The sequence below is a fragment of the Lichenostomus cassidix genome, chromosome 2 (genome assembly GCF_008360975.1).
Source record: "Lichenostomus cassidix isolate B80296 chromosome 2, HeHo_3.0, whole genome shotgun sequence".
NCBI lineage: Eukaryota > Metazoa > Chordata > Aves > Passeriformes > Meliphagidae > Lichenostomus > Lichenostomus cassidix.
Genome location: NC_139482.1, coordinates 40,084,364 through 40,097,682, shown reverse-complemented (window position 1 = coordinate 40,097,682; position 13,319 = coordinate 40,084,364). Strand labels below are relative to the sequence as shown.

At 39.5% G+C, this 13,319-nt stretch overlaps 1 protein-coding gene across 9 annotated transcripts in view; it reads right to left on the bottom strand.

The window, feature by feature from the left end:
- Positions 1–13,319, bottom strand: part of RBMS3 (RNA binding motif single stranded interacting protein 3) — a 713,047-nt gene that overhangs the window by 437,536 nt on the left and 262,192 nt on the right. The gene's annotated exons all lie outside the window — the stretch shown is intronic.

The following is a 13,319-nucleotide window of genomic DNA, read 5'->3' as shown; positions in this document are numbered from 1 at the left end:
CTAAACACAGGGAGCCCTGGTGAAGCTGGATGTGACATCCCAAGCATTTTAGAAGACTACATTCTGCTTTTTATTGTGTGACTTTTGAGCCTTTTAGGTATATCTGGGTTGGACATTCAAGCTTTTCCCTGCAATCTAGAGGGAGTTTAGAATTGGTACATATACAAACACACATTTTGAAAATTTAGATCCTTTTGAACTAAAGTACCTTTAGGAAAAATAAGTTCCTGCCACCTAATCTAACTGGAAGAGCTGGTAACAGACCAAAGCAGTATGCATTTTTCAAAATGCGTGTTAAATAAAAATAAACTTCACATAACTGCTAGAGAAGCTTCAGTTGCATTTTTTTCTATCTAAGCAACTAATAATTTCCTGACAGTCCATGCATCCCAAATGCTACAAGATTTTTAAAAATTAAAATTAAATAAGGGAAGAATCACATCCCTCTTTATTATCCAATCTAAGTTGCTGAAGCTAAATTAACAATACAGTTGTTTAAATAATTAACAGCATGCCACTAACAAAATGAAAAGTTACCTGTTTAGAGAGGTACTTGCTTTTGGAAATACATTCTATCACCACTGTAAAAAAGAATACAAACAAACAAAACCACCCCAAAAGACCCAAACTTCTTCCCTTTGTCTCCCAAGCCTCTTTTCTTCCCCTAAAAAAAATACAGTAAAAGTGAAAGATTTCCCTGTCAGCTTGCAACTGCTTTTAAAAAAAAAAAAAAAAAGGTAACATTTAAGCCCTAAGGAGCTCTTAGTCTTCAAAAGTGCAAAGTACATACGGTTCTAGTTGAAGTTAATAGGAGCTGCAGGTGACCAGCACTTCTGACTCTGAGGCCCCAAGCTACTGTACAGAGCACTGTCCCTTTGAAATTTCAGCATTTACCAGCAGCCAACTTGCTGAAGAACAAGACACATGCATCCCTTTCCCCCACAGTATTTACTTTTCAAAAGCACCAAACAGTTGTGGGCAGCATGGCTCTCCTGCAGCGTTACAGCTCCAGTGAAACGGGAAGCAAGCATGAAAAAATACCAGCTCTAATCCCCAGCGAGCACGAGCCCCCAGCCATTGCACACCATGGTATTTCCAGAGCTCTCATCTGCTGGGAATAGACTTCTTGTCTCACACTGACCTCAACTGCTTTGCTCTTTTGTCCAGTTCCATTACGTTCCCTGTGAAGTCAGCCAGCAACATCAGCTAAGACTATTTGTTCAGTGCCACTTTACTGACACAGGCAACTCCAGAGAGCCACTCCATAGCTTCCTTCACTTTGCAGCACCCGAAATCTACCAGACAGAGCATGGGAGACTGGCCACCAAATAGCAAAGATGGAGAAATTAAAGCCCAGGGAAGCACAAAGGTAGCTGTGAAATGATTGTGGGCAACTGAAACCCTAAATACTAGGAAAGAAAATGAAAAAAAATCAGCAATGCATGAACTGGGAAGGCAGAGTGACTCATTCCCAAGGTGATGAAGTAGCATACGATATATGGGTAAACAACAAACACTGGTTACCATCTACCATCCAGGTCCTGGCACTGCTTTGCAATGCTACCTCCCACCAGGCACTTCACTTCTCTCCGTTGCTGTTCCTACCCACCTTTGTGAGGCTGCCTTATTTACATTGCTCATAAACTCTTGCAGGCAGGGACTATCTCTTACCCTGGTTTTGTATGCAGCTCAGCATAACCAAACTGCACAGTCAGAGGCAGACTGCAAACAGTAAAATACCATTAAAAAAAAAAAAAAAAAAGAGGGGAAGGGTATGACTGGCTTAGGAAATACAACGGCAATATCTATATATAAAAAAGTTGTAATGGTCAAATGGTAGAACAAACACTAGGGCATACGCATAAGAATTAGGTGAAAGAAAAATGAGAACCAGCAGAGTTCATAAAAGGCTAAGCAAGGGGGGTGGGAATCAAAATAAAGACATTGGTAAAGAGGTAGATTTGCTAAATCACAAATGACGGACAAATTGTAGAATAAAAACAAGGCTTCTGGCAGTCTGTGCATTCATTTCATGCTAATGGTGCCTTTATGCCTCAGCTTTTTCAAGGTCTGCCCTTGTCACCTAAGCTTCAGATCACCTCTTTGACCCTTAGGCTGGTAAAAAAGAAGGCAGGAACTTACCTGGCAATCTATCCTGAGAGCAAATGAGAATGTGGGAAAGAGGAGGAAGGAAATAAAATCCACGTATCTCTACCTCAAAATAGCTGACTAGCGCAGAAAGGAAGTCACCCACTGAAGGTTAAGAAATAATAAACAACTAATAATTTACTCCCTTGCTAAAAGACCAGGAGAGATGAAGCATAAACACCTACTTCACTGGCTGTTGCTGGAGCATGGCAGTCCTACTTCATTCCTCAACACACATTGTAAAATCACAATCTACATCTTTGTGGCCATTGGCACAGTTCCTTGTTCAGTTTTAAAACACCAATAATCAACCCTTGTTTGTAGTGTTTTCACATATTTAAAACAAAACCCTTGGGACTCAAGAAGTTATCAGTATCAAGAATATCATCATTTTTTTCCCATCCACGAAGTACCTTTGAGCCAAACATGCTGTGATTTTAAAAAATGCAACTATTTCCAACACAACAGAGAAGGAAGCTCATATGATAGTGTTACAAGCCAAGGTGAGAGGAATAAAAAGAGTAATGACAACAGAAAATCTAAAATAAGTCCTGACAAGGCACATGATGTCGGGCATGAGAAAACCAAAGCCAATTGGCTGTGACAATTCTGTATCTATCAACTAGTACTTAGCTGACACCCACCCATAAATAATTTCTTTGCTATCGCCTTGGTGATTAGCAGGGTGATGTAGATTTGAAAAATTAACCTGAAGGATTCAAACACAGACCAGTTTCCTTACATGATGTTGGTGGAATTCTGACAGTTGTTTTATAACCTTTCCATCAGTGCCTAACAAAGCTGGCAAGGGCCAGTGGGACTGGGGGCTGTGCACAGGCACTGCTTCAAAGTGCTTTTTTCCTCTTTTACTTGGAGGAATGAAAAAGTCTTTTGCATTCTTGTCCAAGCGTCTGCAAAGTTTTTATCTTCTGGAAACATTTGGGCCAAGCACTGGTTGAATCTCTAAAACACTGCAAGCTGGACCCTGATATGCCCCTCATAGCACTAGTCAAATAACACAAACATATTTTTCAGGCACCTTAGCAGGACTGAAGTCAACCTCCTTTCCCAACACTGGGGACACAGCAGGGAATTCCTCGCCTCCAGAAAGTGCATCCTCTCACCCTGCTCCATTTTCCTCTTCCCCAGCAGAAAGGCTCAAGAGGAAGGTGTAACATTAAACCAGCAGGCAGGTTCAGGCCCACGCTTCAGGTAAGTCGTCTTGCAAATTGTTCTGTAATTCTGGATGCCCCACCTGGGAGTCATATTGAATTTAGTGTCAAATGTCTTTGAAAACTCCATCTGCTAAAGCAGTGGGCACTCAACACTTCTGGATAAACAGAGATGAACATGTCACCTTCTAAAAATGCCTTCCTTTTATTTTTTCCAGCTTTGTCTCCACTCTTATACCAGTCATGCACAGCATTTGCTCATAGAGCAGCAACAACTTTCCCTGCCTCCAGATTCGGCCCAAAGAGAGAAGGTGTGGATGCTACACAAGTCCATCCCTCAACTCTTGATAATCCGGTACAGGCTTCTGAAAGCTGAGGTCATTATTTGCATGCAGACATTGCACAAGCAAATAAGGTGTTCAAGGCACCTCTCAGAATGGGCTCTGAAGATTAGTTAATGTTTATACAGCCCACTGAAAATTGAAATGACTGCTACATGCTAAGTATTGCCATCACCAGGGATCCATTTAAGTCAAAGCAGGGCAGACAGTGAAGGAATCAAAACTTATTTTTTCTGTCCAGCACAATTACTGCCAGACTTATGCATGCTGAAAACACCCAATAACCCATCTAACACAGTAAATTAATGTTTATGCTATTAAGTTTAGACAATCTTAAACTGAAAGCCTTTCAAACTACAGGAAATTGCATGTTGCACAGGGACAACTGTATACAATTACAGTGATTTCATAAAATGGCAGAGATATAAAGCAGAAACTGAGTGGCCGGCAAGGCTTCTAAATCACACAGATAACAAGTATGTCCTGGTGGGCCAGGAGTCTACATCTTTCCCACAGCTGTTCCTAGAGACGGGAATTATATCCATAATCTCAAAATTCAAGACAACTCAGTGCATTGCACACCTGTATCTATCTGTGAGGCAGCAACAGATAAGTGGGATCAGCATGTACTGTTACTGCCACCTCGAAGTCACCATACAGCAGCCAGATTTACTATTATCCCATCTTGCACCACCAGCTGACACCCACAGCAAAAGCAACACTGGAAAGGACATGGAAATATTTGGATCAACCCATGTGTTTCTTTAGGATGCAAAAGCTCCAAAGAGACACAAAGAGCGCAAACATGAAATCCAACAAGTGTGATGCTCCCCCAGGCAGAAAGTTCCCAGCTGCTTTGCTAAAGGCCACAGCAATATGTCTGTTTTATGTTTGTTTTCACAAAGAATTGTTTAACAGCACACTTAGTGCAGCTCTACACTGACACAGTAAACGTCACCTTAATACAGCCCAGGTAAAGCATTCAGCTTACTAAGTCCTGCTGCACGCTTTGTCAAACATCTGAAGGACTGCAGTGCCTCTGACTTTTTTCTGATGTCTTGCAGGTATAGAGTGGTATTAAAGGTAGTTTTCATGAATGCAAAACCAGGCAGAGGCCTGCCTAAGAGCTATCAGTCCTATTTTTTACCTTGTTCATTGTACCGTTCACAGCCCATTTTCATCACCAGTCTCCCTTCCACTAAACAATTTCAGAAGTGTCATTTGCACACCAAACAAGTGTATATTGTACCCTTCAGTTACATGTGGTAGATTATCGGTTTGTGTATAGCAGCTAAGCAGAACATTGACAGCTGTGTAGACACATCTCAGCTGATACTAAAAGAAATCTTGTCGGCAGTTGTGATCTTAAAGTAAATACACTGAAAACTTAGCTCCAATTAGGCTGAGAGGCTGATACAACTTTCTGAAATGAGCACTAAATGAATGTGGCCGATAACACCATCTTTGCAAAATATCTTGTTTCATTTAATAGACAACATTTTCAAGATAAAAATGTCCTAACTTAAAAGCAGCACATCCCTGCTGTCTGTATTCACAAAAATCTGAGTTTTGTATTTTAAGCTGTGTGTTATGCTTCATTAATATGAAAGCACCACCCTGCATCACTGACATATTAGCCGAGCTCCAAGTGACCTAATTCATTTTTAATATTTCATAGTTTGTTAAAAGCTGAAACGGGAGATCACTAACACAGCTCTGACACTCCCCGTCATGAATCAAAAGATGTAGGGAAAAGGTCATGTACTTACTAACTGGCACCAAACCAAATTCATCACTACAAAATTAGAGAGCAGAAATGAAGACTGCATTTCCCATTATGCTTCTCTCTTTGTAAGGGTATCTAGCAACTTGCACAACACTAAAAAGCAGAATTTATTTATATTCATGTCCCCCAATAAAAGGTCAGAGAGAAGTGAGGAAAGAGAACAAATAAGGATTGCAGTCTTTGTCTAAGCAAGTAGTTCCTTCCATTTAAAGCATATTCAGCAGCAGCAGCCTTTGAAGACCAAAAGGAGAAACAATTCCCAACCACATAAAGAAACTAACAAGTCCCTTATATGGCTAAGAATTGCAATGCCATTTTTTTCCACAGCCGGAAAAATTAGAACAAGAGGGAAAAATAGAGCAAACTTTAAACAGACAGCTCTCTGAGCACCGGGGAATTCACACAGCACATCATTCCCGCTTTAAGAACTGCCAAATACTTTCTTCTTTAAAGAGAAGGAGGACATTACACCAGGTGAGTCCCTGAAATCTAGATTTTAACTCTCCTGTTGTAACTATGGATACCTAGCTTTAAAAACCTTTTGTGATGTGGCAGTACACCAGGCTCCCTTATCTCCTCTGGTGAAACGCCTCCATCTGAAGCTCCCTAATGTCCCTTTATCTCAAAAGTCACCAATGCGCCACCTCAAGGTTTTGTCAGCTCTGGGACTGCACATCCAAAAGAGCCCTCTGTCCTGTCCACTGCATCTTCAGTCTGCCTTTCACAGTCCCATAGCCCTGGCACAAAGGTTGCAGGCTTCTCAACTGGGAAGGCAACTAGATTGCATCACGTGTTGATCCAAATGACCAGAGCTTCTCACAGGCAAGACACACAAGACTTGATGGTTGATCCTGCCCTGCCATCTGCCATCGGCACAAGGCGGAAAGGTCAGGCTCCTGTGCGGCCTCGATACTGAACTCTGAATGGCTCAGCATGGCTGGTCTCTAAATATAGCTGGGCAGAGGAAGGGCTGTGAAAGTGGGTGGAGAACGGAGTGGAACAGAAGCCAAAGGAGCAATCAGTTAAATACTGGTCCTCCAGTAAGCCTTTCCCACTCTACCATGATAGATTGCGCAGCAGCGTATTTAAGCGCAGCTTCAGGATTTAGTCTGTGAACGCAAACTCACAGAATAAAACCAAACTACTGGTTGATTTGTACTTGGGGAAGGGGGAATACAAATCTGTTCAACAACTTATCTTCTTGAATAAATTTGAATCACACAGGAGTGACATCACTTCCACAACATGACAGCCCATAAATCATCATCAACCACATGGTACTAACCATAAAACATGTGTCAGGAAGACACCAACAAGGAACAAAATATTAGACTGCTTTACATTGCAAACATGCAATCTTATGTGTCTTCTGGCTTCTACTATGATCTGTATATGTCAGGTGGTTTATTTCATTCATTTGCATCTGAATGAAGTCAATACAATTAACAGAGGAACCCTCATAGAAAATCTGTCCAAACAATTTTATCTGCATAAATATAACACAAATGAAGCACTTAAAATGTAAATATTTACTTTTTAATAAACTACCAAATTTGATACTGAAGTTGACTTCACAACAAATAAGCAGAGAGGGAATTTATTTCTACCATGGTTGCAAGAAAGCCTAAAAGCAAACAAGGAAGGAAACAAGGAAACAAATCAGGAAAGAAAGAGAAAAAGAAGTCTTTCCATCCAAAAGGTAGGAAAAATAAACCTTTTCTCTTATTTGACAATGTCAGACTTGAAGCCTTTCAGCTAATAAAAAACTTTTAGGAGAAGAGATTAGACTTTGCTGTAAACCAACCAAATATAAAAGACCGTATGACTGAGGAGTACAACAGGAGCTTCCAATCTGCAGCTAGAGATAGGACAAGCAACCTTTGCTTCACTTCTCCAGTTAGAAACACTGTATCATCAGAAAAGACCTACACAGAAAACTGACTTGTTTCAAATTTCAAAGAGGCTACACAGTATTTTTATCTTAAGAATTATATAACTAAAAGCAAAACCAGCTCTCTGATACTTTTTGTGGATTAACGGCACTTAGTCTTTTACAGAAATTGTTAATCTTCATTATAGGCACTGGGCTCCATGTGAGACATCTCCTATGGCAATTAGACTTCCACTCTGTATAAATCATATCTCAACTGGCAGAGAGAGAGACAGAAAGACAAAGCATCTGGTTTATGCTGCTCATTCTCTAAAATTATAAATCATAATAAATAATGTTAAATAGAAATTACAGCCACAGCAAACACAAAATGCTGTTAAGTATCACATGAGGTATGTCCTCAGCCCCTTGCACACCGTAGAATCATTTTGATAGACTGTTTTTATTTCTCTGGAGACTGTATTTTTTTTTTTTTAACCTGCATATTGCTCAGCTGCCCTGGTTTTGCCACGGAGATCAGTATGTGCTTTGTGGGCCTGATTCTGTCTTGTTGAAGACAACTGAATCTTTTTCACTGATTTTTCAAAGGAAGCGGAACAGACCCCTCTCACTATAACTTTGACTCAGTAATATTATTGTTAATCCTCTGCTTAAAATATTGGTACATCATTCTGCATCAGTGGACATCATTCTTGGGCTGATACCTGCTTGTTTAGAATAGCTCTCTTTGTAAAACTGTTTGCTTCTAAATGTCCCTTTGTTACTCAATCTTGCCCGTATGAGTGGGAAAGCAATTGCAAAACACCACCACAGAAACAGTCAGAGTATAGGCTCTGACAATATCTGACTAAATCACTGTTCTCTGTCTCCCTTCTCTGCCCATCTGCAGTCTTTGGTATGGAACAACTATATCATAAAAGCTCTTATTCACACATGCTTTTGATATTACACTATTTAATCACATACAGCTGTAGCTGATGAGACTATTACAAAACACAATTTCAATGCAGCACTGGAAGCAAGTTCTTGAGATACATTAACTATTTTCCTCTACATAAAATTTCTAGCACTAAAATTCTTTTCCTCAAGAAAAAAAAAATATATACAACCAGACTATTAGGTTGTTTTTTTGGTTTTTTTTCAAGTCTGCTTCTCTTCCTGGACAGTCCACAATGGGGTTGTTTGCAAGCAAACTCAAAGTCCCCACCCAGAGTATAGATAGTGGAAAATTCACTTCCCACCCCTTAAAAAAAAAAAAAAAAAAAAAATTAATTTAATTAGAAAACAGTGCTTGTGAGCAATACTATACAGGCTACTCACAGCAAGACCTGAAATGAACTCAGACATCCTACTTGAAATGCATCCTTTCTTATCTGTTTTTTAATTCATGGAAATTTAAGAACCGACAGTCTGATGATTTTTACCAAGATACTTGAATTAAAGTGCAAGCATACCATCATGCTTTCTTTGAAAGGACTTCATGCATTAAAAACCAAACCAGTTCATTTCTGAACCATTGCACTTTATTTTGAAAGGGTACCTTGTATAAGGCATTATAAATTATAACTATTAGCACACAGCACTCGCCACAGCAAGATCTTTGTAGCCTAATCTGGCAAATACTTGCAACTTCCATCTTTTATTACAGAAATAAAATATCTGCTTGCAAAATAAATACCTGTATAATATCATAATACATAAGTGTTTGAAGTAGTACTTGAATTTTCCTTTTCCCCAGATTTGGTCTGGGGAGTTTTCTATTTGTTTGTTCATTTTCTTTTATTTGGTCCTTCTTTTTGTGGGTATTTGTGGGTTGGTTGGTTTTTAATTTAAAAAGACTTGCATTGAGGCAACATGTGAAAGGAAGATCAATCAAGAAATTTAACACCATTTGAATAATCATGTCCCTTAAAACAACAAAAGTATTTTTATCCAGGCATGCAAGGAAAAATGGAAAGCAAATGAGTTGATATATTTCTACGTTTTTCAGATGAACACAACTTTTATCTTCCTTATTGTTTAAGCCAATTGGCAAATACTAGAGCTAGATATTAATATTGCTATCAAAATTATAGCCAGGCTGAAATATTTTTAAATGGCATTTAAATGAATTCATATTCCTTTCGGGCAGCTCTTAAAACACGTTGTGACACACTGAATCAAACAGGGGCTAAGTGCGAACAAACTTCATTCCTAGAAATGCATTTCTCTATTTGCAAGTGTTTGCCTTTACTTTGGCATGATCACATGGGCTCCAGCTAGACTTTTGAGCTCTGGCAGCGATCCAAGCTGCAGATGGTTGGAAATGCAGCCTGAAATCAGTGTGTGGTTGATGAATTACTCCTTACACCTGACCCCTGCTTCACACCAGGCACCAAACACAATCTGAACACCACCAGCCAGAGAAGCCCTGTCAGGCATCTCCGTATCTGGAACGCTTTCTTCAAGGCCTTCTGTATGGCCAGATGGCCAAAAGTGGGGAATGCCGTAAACCCACTAAACAGAAACGCGAGTGACAAAAGAGCACGGGATTGGTAGGTACAAAGTGAAGAGAGGCAAGAGCTTTGCACCTATTCCAAGTGCCTACTTTCTAAAAGACAGTGACAGAGCAAGGAGGGAGCTATGCTCATAGCACACAACTGAAAGAAGTCCCCAATTCCCTCATGCCAAAAGATGTCTTAAAAAATGTCAAAAAGGTGACATAACACACACTTAAATATGTGCCCATAAAATCACTATAATTAAACTTAAACTCTTCTAAGTACACTGTTAGAACTTCCTAAATGTTTTTTCCTCGGCTGGGGCACATATTAGTCATTTCAGGAACATGCTCACTAAGCCCTGTACACCTTTCACAGCCACAGGGATGGAGTTTTATTCAGACAGGTGTTGGGAAATCACACTTCTTCCTTTTGCACGTGTTCACACGTGCATCAGACATAGAGAGATGAAGAGGTACTGTGGGTACTGTAAACACTGACTCTTATTTTGGGGTGTTTCAGCCATCTGACTGGGTTACAGAGTCAACACCATGAGAGTTAAACTACCAGACCCAAACCATGACTAATAAGTAGGAAATATCTGGAGAATGCATGAAAGCAAACCGCACGGAAATAGCTGCTTAACTGGCATATTTTTACCCCAAGTGCAGGTATAGCGATTGTAAACCAAACAATTCCTGTCGACAGGTAACTGTGGCACCTCCTCATTTCTACCCAAGTTATCCAGGCTTTTCAGTAGACTGTTTGCAAAGAAAGCTGACCCCAGCAAGAGGTCCAATCATAAGCTGCAGAGGACAAAGATAAAACACTTCATCTGCTTAATGAAGGAGGCTCTTTCAAATATATTCAGAGTTACTATTTTTCCTCCCTTTTTCACATCATTATATGATACTTCATACTAATTATTTTTATTTTCTTCTGTGCAAAATGGCAAAGGGAAAAAAATTTGCTTTGGCAAGCAAGGAACAAAAGAAAGAAATTCAGACCACAATGCAAGATTTGGCATCATTAACATTTTATGTGACAATTTGCAACATATTCCTGTAAACCAGTTCTTTGAGTAGCATCAGCAAGAATGCAACTAAGGAAATTCTCTTAACATCTCAAAATAGAATAAAAAGTACTACAGATTATCATCAGATTTACATGAGCTGAACCACCTCCCTGCAATATTTTTTGCAACAGGAACATGAGACTATACTTCATTTACAACAGTAACCAGAAAGACTAACTCTGAAATAAACTCCTAGGACAGTTGGATCCTACTCTCAACATCTGCCTAAAGAAGGTCCAAAACTGTACTTTCAAACTGAAGTTGTCAGACAGCTTTACACCAAAACAGGAATAGGTTATGTCCTTCTTCCAACTCAGTGCTTGTCCTTAAGAGACATACTAAATTAATTGCAATTGTCTCTTAAGGATTGACACCCTCTCCTCCTTTTCCTTTTTGGATGACAGTGGCTTTTCCTAAACATGAAATTAAAGTTTTAGCTTCAGTGGTGGCATTAGATAATGGAGAATCACAAGTAAAATGAACGAGTGCGTGCTTCGTGTTCCACAAAAGGCCGCAAAACACTAAAAAGTTATAGCAATCAGACAAACATATGGAATCCATTTTTTCTATTTATAATCCCATTACCCATATAGCTTTACACCCTTTCTGCACAACAACATGCTAGCCACGTTAGAAGACACACACACAGGCTGTAGGCTGAAATCCTGCGCAGCTCCGTGCTCCTCCGTGCAAAGGACGTGATGTACAGTAATGCGGTACTTCCCAAAGGAGAACCAAGGCAACTTCACCAAACAAGCAAAGCAAAGGCAGCACTTCACCCAAACACGCTGGGGAATGTGAATTTCCAAACTTTGCCTGTTGAACATACTGCCACTCTGAATTTCAGAAGCTGTACAGAAATGCCGTAAGAAAGCCTAGAATTTCTTTCTTAATTACAAATGAATGCACAACCCCCCCCCCCACCCCAGCATGCATGACTATGAGCATAAAAACACATTCTTTCTGTAGAGCTGAATCCTACCATGCTTGGTACAAAGAGCAGTTTTTGGAAAATAAGAAGATGAAGTTCTCAGGACGGCTGGAATCATACAAAGGTTTATTTATACGTGTTGCTCCAATAGCGATGATAAAAGATATAACTCTCGACCACAAGATTATTTGATTACCCAACTATTAGCTTTAGACATACAATGGATCTAACCGGTTTAAAATGTCCCAGAAGCTGATGGCTAGCTTTAAGGTAACAAAATCCAGATGCTGCCTGTCTGCACGACTTTAAAGTCTTATGTTCTGTAGAAGAGAAATACTTGCATCTGTATATATAATGTATATTGTGTTTATTATTTAGAGTTTAAGTATGTGCTTAGCTATGGACCAAGGAAAATAAGAAAATAATGGCATATAAAATGTATCACCAATTTGAAATTTTACCTGTCCTTATTGTAATTGTGCAAGGGTGCCAAGACAGATGCACATGACTTTTCACGGGGTTGATAATTTTATATACCGGCTATAAAAAAATGCATTTAAATTCTTTTTTAAAGCAAGGGGTTAAAAAATGTCATAGTACAGAAAAGCTACTGTTTCTACTTTAAGCTCAAATGTAAGATTAATTTTTTTGAAGAGCATATTCTACAAAGTTAAAAAAATGAAGAAAAGAAGGAAAAAAAGGACAACTGGCAAAATGTAAGCTACGTGAGTAAAAGGGATGGAATGTCCAATATTTCTCCTCCAATACTCGAGGCTATTGTTCTTTCAAAAAAACACCATCAATTGTTTCATGTCCTTGGCTTGCCAGGTTTTGAGGAATAGCATCAGCCTGCATCCCCCAATCCCCCAAACAGTTAAAGCTATAGGCAATATTGCAGTCAAGCTAGTGACGGGCTGCTGCTGCTGCAACAGCAACATTACACACTAAATGGTCACAAAGGTAAAATGCTATTTGGATTGACCTTGAAAGGAAGTGGGAGAGAAATTATAAAATTCACTGCAAAATACAAAATTACAAAAGGATGAATTTTATACAAAAAAAAAAAAAACCTGCATGATGCAGTGAAAGAAACAGTAGAGCAAAGAAGTGAGAGGTAACCCTGCCATGAATTACAAGGCTGTAATCATACTGAGGGCTTCTGGTGTCATCACAACTCCAAGCAGCCTGAATCACAGTTTTTAAAATTAGTTAATTTATATAATGCAGCAGTTGGGCTATAAACGTTAACGGGAAAGTAATTTTTATTATCAAGGAATATAACTTATCCTTTCATAACCGCAGCCAGATCAACGTGTTTCAAACCAAAAGTCTGGAGAAGTCAGCCTCCCTGGTGGCACTTCACTGCACACAGATGCACACGTCAAATGTCCCATGTGTTAAATTTGCCACAGAAGCGCAGTGTGTATATGTGCACGCAGTGCCATACGCACGTGTGTGCGCCCTGACTTGGCTTTTCCCTCTTAAAGGATGTTCC